The sequence below is a fragment of the Triticum dicoccoides genome, chromosome 1B (genome assembly GCF_002162155.2).
Source record: "Triticum dicoccoides isolate Atlit2015 ecotype Zavitan chromosome 1B, WEW_v2.0, whole genome shotgun sequence".
NCBI classification, from domain to species: domain Eukaryota; kingdom Viridiplantae; phylum Streptophyta; class Magnoliopsida; order Poales; family Poaceae; genus Triticum; species Triticum dicoccoides.
The window spans coordinates 629,502,611-629,514,403 of NC_041381.1; positions in this window are offsets into that span (position 1 = coordinate 629,502,611).

An 11,793-nucleotide genomic window follows, 5' to 3' on the forward strand; every position below is an offset into this window, starting at 1 on the left:
GGGGGGGGGTCCTACTCCCACCGGGAGTAGGACTCCCTTCTTTCCTAGTTGGAATAGGAGAAGGGGGGAAGAGGAGGAAGAGGGGAAGGAAAGGGGGGGGGGCGCCGCCCCCCTTCCCTTGTCCTATTCGGACTAGGAGGGGGAGGGGCGCGCGGCCCCCTCCTGGCTCCTTCTCTCTTCTCCCTCGTGGCCCATGTAGGCCCATTAACCCCCGGGGGGTTCCGGTAACCTCCCGGTACTCCGGTAAAATGCCGATTTCACCCGGAACCATTCCGATGTCCAAACATAGGCTTCCAATATATCAATCTTTATGTCTCGGCCATTCCGAGACTCCTCGTCATGTCCGTGATCACATCCGGGACTCCTAACAAACTTCAGTACATCAAAACTTGTAAACTCATAATAAAACTGTCATCGAATCGTTAAGCGTGCGGACCCTACGGGTTCGAGAACTATGTAGACATGACCTAAAACCATTCTCGGTCAATAACCAATAGCGAGACCTGGATGCCCATATTGGTTCCTACATATTCTATGAAGATCTTTATCGGTCAAACCACATAACAAGATACGTTGTTCCCTTTGTCATCGGTATGTTACTTGCCCGAGATTTGATCGTCGGTATCCAATACCTAGTTCAATCTCGTTATCGGCAAGTCTCTTTACTCGTTCTGTAATACGTCATCTCATAACTAACTTATTAGTTATAATGCTTGCAAGGCTTAAGTGATGAGTATTACCGAGAGGGCCCAGAGATACCTCTCCGACAATTGGAGTGACAAAACCTAATCTCGAAATACGCCAACTCAACATGTACCTTCAGAGACACCTGTAGTACTCCTTTATAATCACCCAGTTACGTTGTGACGTTTGGTAGTACCCAAAGTGTTCTTCCGGTAAACGGGAGTTGCATATTTCTCATAGTTGCAGGAACATGTATAAGTCATGAAGAAAGCAATAGCAGAATACTAAACGATCAAGTGCTAAGCTAACGGGATGGGTCATGTCAATCACATCATTCTTCTAATGATGTGATCCCATTAATCAAATGACAACACATGTCTATGGTTAGGAAACATAACCATCTTTGATTAATGAGCTAGTCAAGTAGAGGCATACTAGTGACTATATGTTTGTCTATGTATTCACACATGTATCATGTTTCCGGTTAATACAATTCTAGCATGAATAATAAACATTTATCATGATATGAGGAAATAAATAATAACTTTATTATTGCCTCTAGGGCATATTTCCTTCATATCCGGCATCAAGCCTCGACTCGTCGTCCCGCTAGAGCGATCTGCCGGCTGTTGGCTTGAGGAGCTACCAGCCGTCCTCTAGAATCTGCGCGCGACTCCAAACAAGTCAACCGGCTTCACACCCTTCTTCCTCGTCTATGGTGCCAAAGCCGTCATCCCAACGGACATAGAGTTCGACTCCCCACGAGTCACCATGTACACCAAGGAAGAAGCAGAAGAAGCACGTAAAGACGGCGTCGATCTGCTGGAAGAGGGCCGGCTGTTGGCACTCAGCCGGTCCGGCATCTACCAGCAGAGTCTGCGTCGATACTACAACAGGAAGGTTAGGCCAAGATCTTTCCAAGAAGGAGACCTTGTGCTCCGGCTGATCCAGCAAACAGCCGGCCAGCACAAGCTGTCGGCACCTTGGGAAGGCCCCTTCATCATCAGCAAGGTGCTAGGGAACGACGCCTACTATCTGATCGACGCTCAGAAGCCCCGAGCGCGCAAGAGGGACGACTCCAGCAAAGAGACAGAGCGCCCGTGGAATGCAAATCTTCTTCGAAGATTTTACAGTTGATGCAGTATGTATCGCACTACCCCTCTGTATTAAAGTATTAAGACTTTGGCCCCCCCAAGACAAGCTCGGGGACTGCCCCTTTTGTTATCTGTATGATAAGAATTATGCCTTCGAGAACATCACTTTCATTACAAGCCGCTTGGCACCGGGCCAGTCGGCCCGGGGACTCACCGCCTTGCGCTATGAAGAGCTTCCCGCAGTCAGACAAGTAGTGCGCGGTGCCCAATCCGCCTCCTGGCAAAGCCGCAGCTCGCAGAGCGACTGTGAGGCGAACAAGAGTAAGGAAGAACGGGCACCCACACGAAAAATGGCTAAGGACCTAAAGCATGAACATAGCGTAAGACAGCCTCCAGCATTTCTAAAGTAGAAAGCCGACTCATGAGTAGCCGGCTCGCCGCCTTTATTAGCCTTCTATCAAGAACGGCCGACTCTTGGGTAGTCGGCCTGTCGCTTTCTATCCGACTTGCTAAAAGAACTCTAAACGGCCAAGTACTTGCCTTCCCGAAGTAGCCGAGTACTTGACCCAGCGACAGTCCGCAGAGCGGCTGTCCGACTAGCAAGGCAGCGACTAGGGGAAGGCGGCAAAGGGAAAAGCCTAAAGAGCAGTAAGCAAGGAAAGACAGAAATCGGATAAATATTTACATAGGCCATTGGCCTAATCTTCGAATAGAAGTCCAAGATACACCCCGCGGGTGGAATTGTTTGAATCTAACAAGTTTTTTGAAAGATTACTAAGACAGACAAGCAGTGACGAAAAAGACAGCCTAGGAGGCGGCATCGGGGATCGGAGGATCGGAGGAGACGGCGGTGTCAGGCGCCGGGGCAGTCGGCTGGGCGGTCTCGGCTTGATCACCTCCGGCGGCAGTCGCCTTCTCTTGACGCCGCTCGTTGCTGGAGGCGCGGTCGAGCTGAGGCTGGCCGCCTGCTCCGTCTTCTGGCACCTCCGCCTCACCTTCGTCCTCTGCCTCGTCCTCCTCCTCAGTGCTGGAGTCGATCACCTCCACCGAATCTTCACCATACTCCGGGTTCATCCCGAACCACTCTGGCAGCACTTCCTCGCCGCCTCCGGCCCGCTCAGGGACGAAGACACTGGTGTCCGTGTACTCGGCGATGGCCGCTGCACGCTCGATAAGGGCGCCCTCCACGGCCTCCAGCTCGGCCTGGGCTTCTGAACGGAACGCGGCCAAACGGTCCAGGTCCTGCCCTGGATACCACACCTTGACGAACTCCAAGGCCCGGCGCGCTCCGGCCCAGGACGAGGAGCCCTTCCAAGCCTCAAGACGGCCGGCAGTGACCTCCAGCCAGTCGGCAGTTCGGCTGGCGGTGCGTAGAGCCGGCGTGCCTGGCCACAAGGCAGCAACCGCCTGGGCACCGGCACGCTGGAGCCGGCGCAACAGCCGGTAAGCCGAACGAAGACGGGCTTCAATGCTCAGAAGCTGCTCTTCGACGGTTCGGGGGGCATTAGTGGCGATCTCCTCACTGTTTGCCCTTCTCGCCTCACGAGCAGCCTCGATGGCCAGAGGAACTGCCTGCGAATGACCAGGGAAGAAGTCTGCCAAGACAAAAAAGAAGCAAGTCAAAAAATCAGAAGTCGGCCTCACACATAGTCGGAAGCCCAAAGACGCGAAAGAAACTTACCATCAACGATATCCTCGATCTCGTGGAAGCCGGAGGTCAGCATCGCTTCCCTGTCAGTCCAGGAGGAGCGCTCGCTCTCGAACTCGGCCAGAAGTGCGGTCTCCCTCTTCTCGGCCTCGTCCTGCGCTTTCTTGAGCAGCTCCTTCTGCTCGGCCAGCTGCGCCGCCAGCAGGTCGTGTTCCGTGGCGAGCTTGCCACACTCCTCCTCCTTGGCACGACGGGCGGTATTGGCCTCGCCCAGCTGCTCCTGAAGAACGGCGTTGATTTCTGAGGAGCAAAAGAAGAGACAGAATAAGTCGGTAGCAAAAAAGATCACCGGGAAGATCCGGCCCGACTGCTCAGCAGTCGGCCCGAATCTCGGGGACTACAGCCCGCGGGTGCGCCAGCGTGCCCCCGCAAAGAAGAAGAACTCACTCCGGCTTTCTGACAAGTCGGCAGCCCGCTTGCTCAACTCCTCAACATTGCGGTTGAAGGCAGTGGCGCGGAGGTTGTGATACTCCTGCAATAAGTCATTGAAGACAAAGTTAGTGTTTGGAACTCGCCAGAGGGAGTTCCGAACCGCCTGCTCATCAGCCGGCCCAGAACTCGGGGACTACACCCAGTGGGTGCGCTGGCGCGCCCCCACAGAGAAGCAAACAAGAATCCAAAGGGAAAGAAACTTACTCGGACGGCCGTTCGTGCGGCCAGATGCGCTCTGGTACAGGCTTGAAGGGCGTCGCCCTCGGCCCGCAGCTTCACCTGGACATCCAGGAGCAGTTGATTTAGCAGCCCGGTGCCGCCTCCGCGCACCCACCCGGTGGGCGCGGCGCTTGTGGCCTCGGCGTCTAGGGTTGCCGAGCTGGCAGCGCCGGTCTCCCAAGGACGTGGCGCCGAGGTCGCCCTCTCAAGACGATGGCGCACTGGCGAGGCGACTTGGAGAAGCAGCCGCGCCTCAGCCTCGTCCATGACCGGCGGCTCCGACTAACCCACCAGCTGTTTGCCATGCGGCCTCCCAGACGGCGGTGGAGGCGGTGGTGGCGGCACGAGGGTGTCCGACATAGAAGCCTCGCCGCCCTCCTTCTCCACGACGGGGTTCTCGGTGCCGGCCCCTCCGGTTTGCCCCGTGAACTCCCGAGGCGGCGGCACAGACGATAGTGGGGGGACGAGCATCGTCGATCGGCGACGCGTGGCCTCCTCGGCACGCCGTCTCACTGCGAGGGTGGCTTTGGGGTCCTCCAGCTTCTTCTGGGCGGAGGCGGCCGCCTTGTCGGCCTCCGCCTTCTCCAGACGTTCGGCCTCCTCCTCCTCGCGCTTCTCCCGCGCGTTTCGCTCCGTCGCCTCCCAGAGGTCAGCGGCGGGGTCGGCCCGCCGAGTATTGGCGGACGTCTCCGCCGACCCCATGACGGAGGGGACGACGACTCTCTCAAGGGAAAGAGGGGCCCTGGAGAAGATTGGAGGGAGCATGAAGGAAAACTCGTACGAGATTCGACAAAGGAAAATAAAAGCGTAAGGACTTACGCAGAGACTAGTGGCGGCCTTCTCACTTCCCTTCGGAAGCGGTTGGCCTTCGCGGCCGCCTCCTCCCATCTGGTCGCGGCGGCCGCCCCCTTTATCTTCTTCAACTTGCTGCCAGGCGCACTCGGCCCGGCGTGACGCCTCTTCAAACCACCCTGGCCGGCGGAGGATCCGACCTTCGGCTGGTGGCGCGGGGCGACTTCCCCTTCGGCGGCGTCGGCGGGCCAGTCGGCGAAGGTGGCCGAAGGCTGAAGTCGCCTTCCGCTCCTTCTCCCCCGCCTTCGGCGTCGGCTTCCATCGCCGCCGCCCCCAGGTCGGGGTCGTCAACGTCGCTCTCTGCGCGGTCGGGAACATACTCGCGGGGCTGTCTCGTGGCGCCAGTGGCAGGCTACATAAGAGGATTCTAGTTCAGAAGAAGCCAACAAGAGTCAGAAGCCGGAGTTGGCTGCGGAAAAAAGACAAAAAAGTAGGGAGACGCGACTTACCACTGGTGGAGGGTTGTCGCGCGAGTACGGCTCCTTGCCGAACTGCCAGTCCTCCTCATACTCGCAGTGCGCGATGTAATTCACCATATTTGCCACCTCCTTGCGGGGCATCTCCTTGGTGCTCATCTGACTTGGGTCTCGGAGGCCACTCATCTGACAGATCAGGTGAGGCTGGCCTTGAAGCGGGAGAACTCGGCGCGCCACGAAGGCGGCCAGCAAGTCGGCCCCGACGAGTCCCTCCGACTATATCAAGACTCGGAGTCGCGCTACAGCGGCAGCTCCGGCGAGGGTCAGCGACTTGACTCGGTGAGACCAGCTGGGAAGCCTCCCAGTTAGGGGGGCGGCGTTGTAGGGCGGCAGGTTGACCCAGTCGCCGTCGGAGGCGAGGTTCTTCACGTAGAAGTACGAGCGCTGCCACATCTTCACCGACTTGATCAGCGCGATGGGAGGAAAGGGGTTGTCGGCCGTCGAGCGCCGCATCGCGATGAAGGCGCCGCACTGAGCCGGCACGCCAGCGATGTGCGTGCCGAGCTTAGAAGAGAAGAATTCTCCCCACAGCTCGATGGTGGGGAGAACACCGAGGAAACCTTCACACAGAGTGGCAAAGGCGGAGAGCAACACCACCGTGTTCGGAGTGAGGTGGTGCGGCTGAAGACTGTGGAACTCCAGGAACGAGCGGAAGAAGCCGCTCGCCGGCAGCCCCGGGCCGCGCATAAGGTGCGAGCGGAAGATGACCCGCTCGCCCTCTTCCGGTGCCGGCCGGATTTCCCCCTCCGGCGTGGCGCGGGCGCGCATGAGGTCCGCGCTGGGGAGACAGCGTGTCCGGCAGAGGAACTCGATGTGTTCTTCCTCTACCTCCGAGCCGTCCCATACGCCGGAGCGCACGGCAGGGGCCGCGGAGGAGGAAGAGCTCATAGCGGCGATATGGTGTGCTCCTGCTCAACGACGGAGGAAGGAGGGAGAGAAAGTAAGATGAGGCGGGGGAGCGGGGAAGAAGGGCGCGCGAGCTGTGCCGCTCCGCTTCCCCCCGCCTACTTATAGCCCTGCGGGCTGAGAAGCCAAGGGGGAGGGCGTGGGATTAACTGCGCACAATGTCCCACGCCGCCCCACGATTTACCCCATGAAGTTACTGCACGCAGTAACGACGTGGGAAAACCAACCGTCCGCGGCCGCAACGGATCCGTTCGTATGCCGAGGCGCGGTAGTGGCGGGCCCCGCCTGACGGCCCGTCCCGTCGCGCGCGTGGGCAGGCAGACTGTTCTCCCCACGTGGCGCCACGCGATAGGACCGCCCTGATGGCAGCGGGAGGCGTATCAGGCACGCCGCCTGGTTTCCCGCCGCGACTTTCGAACTGCGGCTCTTCACTAAAACTCCGACTTTCGACAGTCGGCCCAAGGGAAGATGGCCCGAGTTCCAGAGTCTGCACTTTTAAAGATTGAAGCTGTTGAAACCCCACAATGCAGCGACCGCAGGGCTCCACCAGCTTCGGGGACTACTGTCGGAGTAATGGGCCACAGGTAGGCTAATCCGAGCCCCAAGACATTTCAGGACATCGGGGCAGGCCGCGCCCCTCAGGCCGAGTCCCAGGAGCGACTCCAAGATATGCCGAGTCCCAAACGGCGACTCCCAAGAAAGCCGACTCCAAGCTGGCGACCTCCAGAGAGGCCGACTATGAAGAGTCGACCCATGACTCCTCCCTCACCTCGAGGTATGATGCGGGGTACGGTCACGGCATGGCCGTCTCCCCCTCTTGCTTACGGAGGGCCGGCATGGCTACAGTGAGCCGTATCGCTGGAAGATCTCCGGCGAGATACGGCACTGTTGCCATGCCTGCCCTGACCTCAGCCATAGTGCGCAGTACACTGTGTCCACGACGCTGGCCTGTACGACCTGAAGGCGGCGGGGCAACCTATCAGTGGGTGGGCCGAAGGCGGCCTGGGCAACCCAAAGACGGATCTGTGGGAGTCGGCCTCCCTGGAGTCGGCCAACTCCTCCCCGGGCCCCATGAGCCATTAACCAGATAAGATGGGGAATGGCGACAGTGATCGCCCGATAGACGGCGGCACTGTTGCCACGACCCGATGACCGAGCCTGCATCATCAGGAGTGCGGGCCCCAGAAGCCGGCGGGAAGGACGGCGGCCTGAGAGACAGACGAGTGGGACCCGCGCCCAGCCGGATTACTATTGTACCCCCGGGGGGTAGGCCTATATAAGCCCCCCGGGGCACCCATGCAAAGGGTTCGGACCTGAAGAGATAGACAAGACAGCACGGGAGGAGAGAGCTAGCCTTGCCCTCTCCTGCCTCCCGAAACAGCTCTAGGAGCACCATTGTAGTCACCTTGCTTGAGTGATCATGCGGAGACCCCGTAGAGCAGCAGTAGGGGTGTTATCTCCTAGGAGAGCCCTGAAGCTGGGTAAGTTCCACCGGCGTGCATGTCTTTGCCTCATCCCGCTTCCAGGCACTGGCGACGTTCTACTCGCTCCCACCATGATAAGCCATCCTTTGGCATATGTCGTATCCGACCCCCGACACTTTGTTACAAAACATGATCATCTCATACAACAATTTGTATCACATCATGCCTTGACCATATCACATCACAGCAAGCCCTGCAAAAACAAGTTAGACGTCGTCTACTTTGTTGCTGCAAGTTTTACGTGGCTGCTACGGGCTTCTAGCAAGAACCATTCTTATCGACACATCAAAACCACAACGATTTTTCGTCAAGTGCGTTGTTTTAACCTTCAACAAGGACCGGGCATAGGCACACTCAGTTCAACTAAAATTGGAGAAACACACACTCACCAGCCACCTATGTGCAAAGCACGTCAGTACAACCAGTCTTGCGTAGCGTACGCATAATGTCGGTCTGAGCCGCTTCATCCAACAATACCGCTGAATCAAAGTATGGCATGCTGGTAAGCAGTATTACTATTATCACCCACAACTCTTTGTGTTCTACTCGTGCATATAACATCTACGCATAGACCTGGCTCGGATGCCACTGTTGGGGAACGCAGTAATTTTAACAGTTTTCCTACAATCACGCAAGATCTATCACTAGGTGATGCATAGCAACGAGAGGGGAGAGTATTGTCTACGTACCCTTGTAGACCGAAAGCGGAAGTGTTATGACAACGCGGTTGATGTAGTCGTACGTCTTCACGATCCGACCGATCCTAGCACCGAAGGTACAACACCTCTGCGATCTGCACACGTTTAGCTTGGTGACGTCCCACGAACTCTAGATCCAGCTGAGGTCGAGGGAGAGTTTCGTCAGCACGATGGCGTGGTGACGGTGATGATGAAGTTACCGGTGCAGGGCTTCGCCTAAGCACTATGACGATATGACTGAGGTGTGTAACCATGGAGGGGGGCACCGCACACGGCTAAACAATCAACTTGTGTGTTCTAGGGGCGCCCCCCTCCCCCGTATATAAAGGAGCAACGGGAGGGGGCCAGCGGCCTCATAGGGTGCGCCCCAAGGGGGGAATCCTACTCCTACTAGGAGTAGGTTCCCCCTTTCCTAGTCCAACTAGGAGGGGAAGGAAAGGGGAGGAGGGGAGAAGGAAAGAGGGGGCCGGCCCCCAAAGCCTAAACCAATTCGTTTTGGGCCTAAGGGGTGCGTGCCCCACAGCTCCCTTGTTGTCCTCTATTTCCACTAAGGTCCATGAAGCCCATTGACCTCCCGGGGGGTTCTCGTAACCTCCCGGTACTCCAGTTTTATCCAAAACTTCTCCGGAACACTTCTGGTGTTCAAATATAGTCGTCCAATATATCAATCTTTATGTCTCGACCATTTCGTGACTCCTCGTCATGTCCGTGATCACATCCGGGACTCCGAAAAATCTTCGGTACATCATATCACATAAACTCATAATACCAATCGTCACCTGGATGTAGACATGACCGAGACACATCGGGTTCGAGAACTATGTAGACATGACCGAGACACGTAGCGTGCGGACCCTACGGGTTCAAGAACTATGTAGACATGACCGAGACACATCTCCGGTCAATAACCAACATCGGAACCTGGATGTTCATATTGGTTCCTACATATTCTACGAAGATCTTTATCGGTCAAACCGCATAACAACATACGTTGTTCCCTTTGTCCTCGGTATGTTACTTTCCCGAGATTCGATCATCGGTATCTCAATACCTAGGTCAATCTCGTTACCGGCAAGTATCTTTACTCGTTCTGTAATGCTTCATCCTGCAACTAACTCATTAGTCACATTGCTTGCAAGGCTTATAGTGATGAGCATTGCTGAGAGGGACAGAGATACCTCTCCCAAACACGGAGTGACAAGTCCTAATCTCGATCTATGCCAACCCAACAAACACATTCAGAGACACCTATAGAGCACCTTTATAGTCACCCTTTTACATTGTGACGTTTGGTAGCACACAAAGTGTTTCTCCGGTATTCGAGAGTTGCATAATCTCATAGTGCGAGGAACATGTATAAGTCATGAAGAAAGCAGTAGCAATGAAACTGTAACGATCATGATGCTAAGCTAACGGATGGGTCTTGTCCATCACATCATTCTCCTAATGATGTGACCCCATTCATCAAATGAAAACACATGTCTATGGTTAGGAAACATAACCATCTTTGATTAACGAGCTAGTCAAGTAGAGGCATACTAGGGACACTATGTTTTGTCTATGTATTCACACATGTACTAAATTTCCTATTAATACCATTCTAGCATGAATAATAAACATTTATCATGAAATAAGGAAATAAATAATAACTTTATTATTGCCTCTAGGGCATATTTCCTTCAGTCTCGGCACGACGAACTGTAGCAATGGTGCATACTCAGGGAGAACACTTATACCTTGAAATTTAGTGAGGGATCCTCTTATAATGCTACCGCCGTACTAAGCAAAATAAGATGCATAAAGGATAAACATCACATGCAATCAAAATGTGTGACATGATATGGCTATCATCATCTTGTGCCTTTGATCACCATCTCCAAAGCACCGTCATGATCTCCATCGTCACCGGCTTGACACCTTAATCTCCATCGTAGCATCGTTGCCGTCTCGCCAACGATTGCTACTACGGCTATCGCTACTGCTTAGTGATAAAGTAAAGCAGTTACATGGTGATTGCATTTCATACGATGAAGTGACAACCATATGGCTCCTGCCAGTTGTCGATAACTCTATTACAAAACATGGTCATCTCATACAACAATCTATATCACATCTTGTCTTGACCATACGATATCACAACAAGCCCTGAAAAAACAAGTTAGACGTCCTCTACTTTGTTGTTGCAAGTTTTATGTGGCTGCTATGGGCTTCTAGCAAGAACTGTTCTTACCTACGTATCAAAACCACAACGGTTTTTTGTCAAGTGTGCTGTTTTAACCTTCAACAAGGACCGGCCATAGTCAAACTCAATTCAACTAAAGTTGGAGAAACAGACACTCACCAGCCACTTGTGTGCAAAGCATGTTGGTAGAACCAATCTCATGAACGCGGTCATGTAATGTCGGTCCGGGCCGCTTCATCCAACAATACCGCCGAATCAAAGTAAGACGTTGGTGGTAAGAAGTATGACTATTATCGCCCACAACTCTTTGTGTTCTACTCGTGCATATCATCTATGCATAGACCTAGCTCTGATGCCACTGTTGGGAACGTAGCATGCAATTTCAAAAAAATTCCTACAATCACACAAGATCTATCTAGGAGATGCATCTCAACGGGAGGGGGAGAGTGTGTCCATGTAACCTCGTAGACCGAAAGAGGAAGCATTATGTTAACGCGGTTGATGTAGTCGAACGTCTTCACGATCCAACTGATCTAGCACCGAACGTACGGCACCTCCAAGTTAAGCACATGTTCAGCTCGATGACGTTCCTCAAACTCTTGATCCAGCAGAGGGTCGAGGGAGAGTTTCGTCATCATGACAGCGTGATGACGGTGTTGATGATGTGATCTGTGCAGGGCTTCGCCTAAGCACTACAATGATACTATCGGAGGAGTAAACGGTGGAGGGGGGCACCGCACACGGCTAAGACAATGTTGTGCCTTTGGGGTGCCCCTGCCCCCATATATAAAGGAGAGAGGAGGAGGCCGGCCACCAGGGGCGCGCCAAGGGAGGGGGGAGTCCTACTAGGACTCCACTCCTAGTAGGATTTGCCCCCCCCCTCTTTTTTCCTTCTTACGAAGGTGGAAAGGGGGAAGGAGAGGGAGTAGGAGAAGGAAAGGGGGTGGCGCCCCCTTTACCTAGTCCAATTCGGCCTCCTCCCTTGTGGGGGGCGTACTAGCCCCTTGTAGGTTGGTTAGCCTCCCTCCCATGGCCCATATGGCCGGCCCATGTCTTCC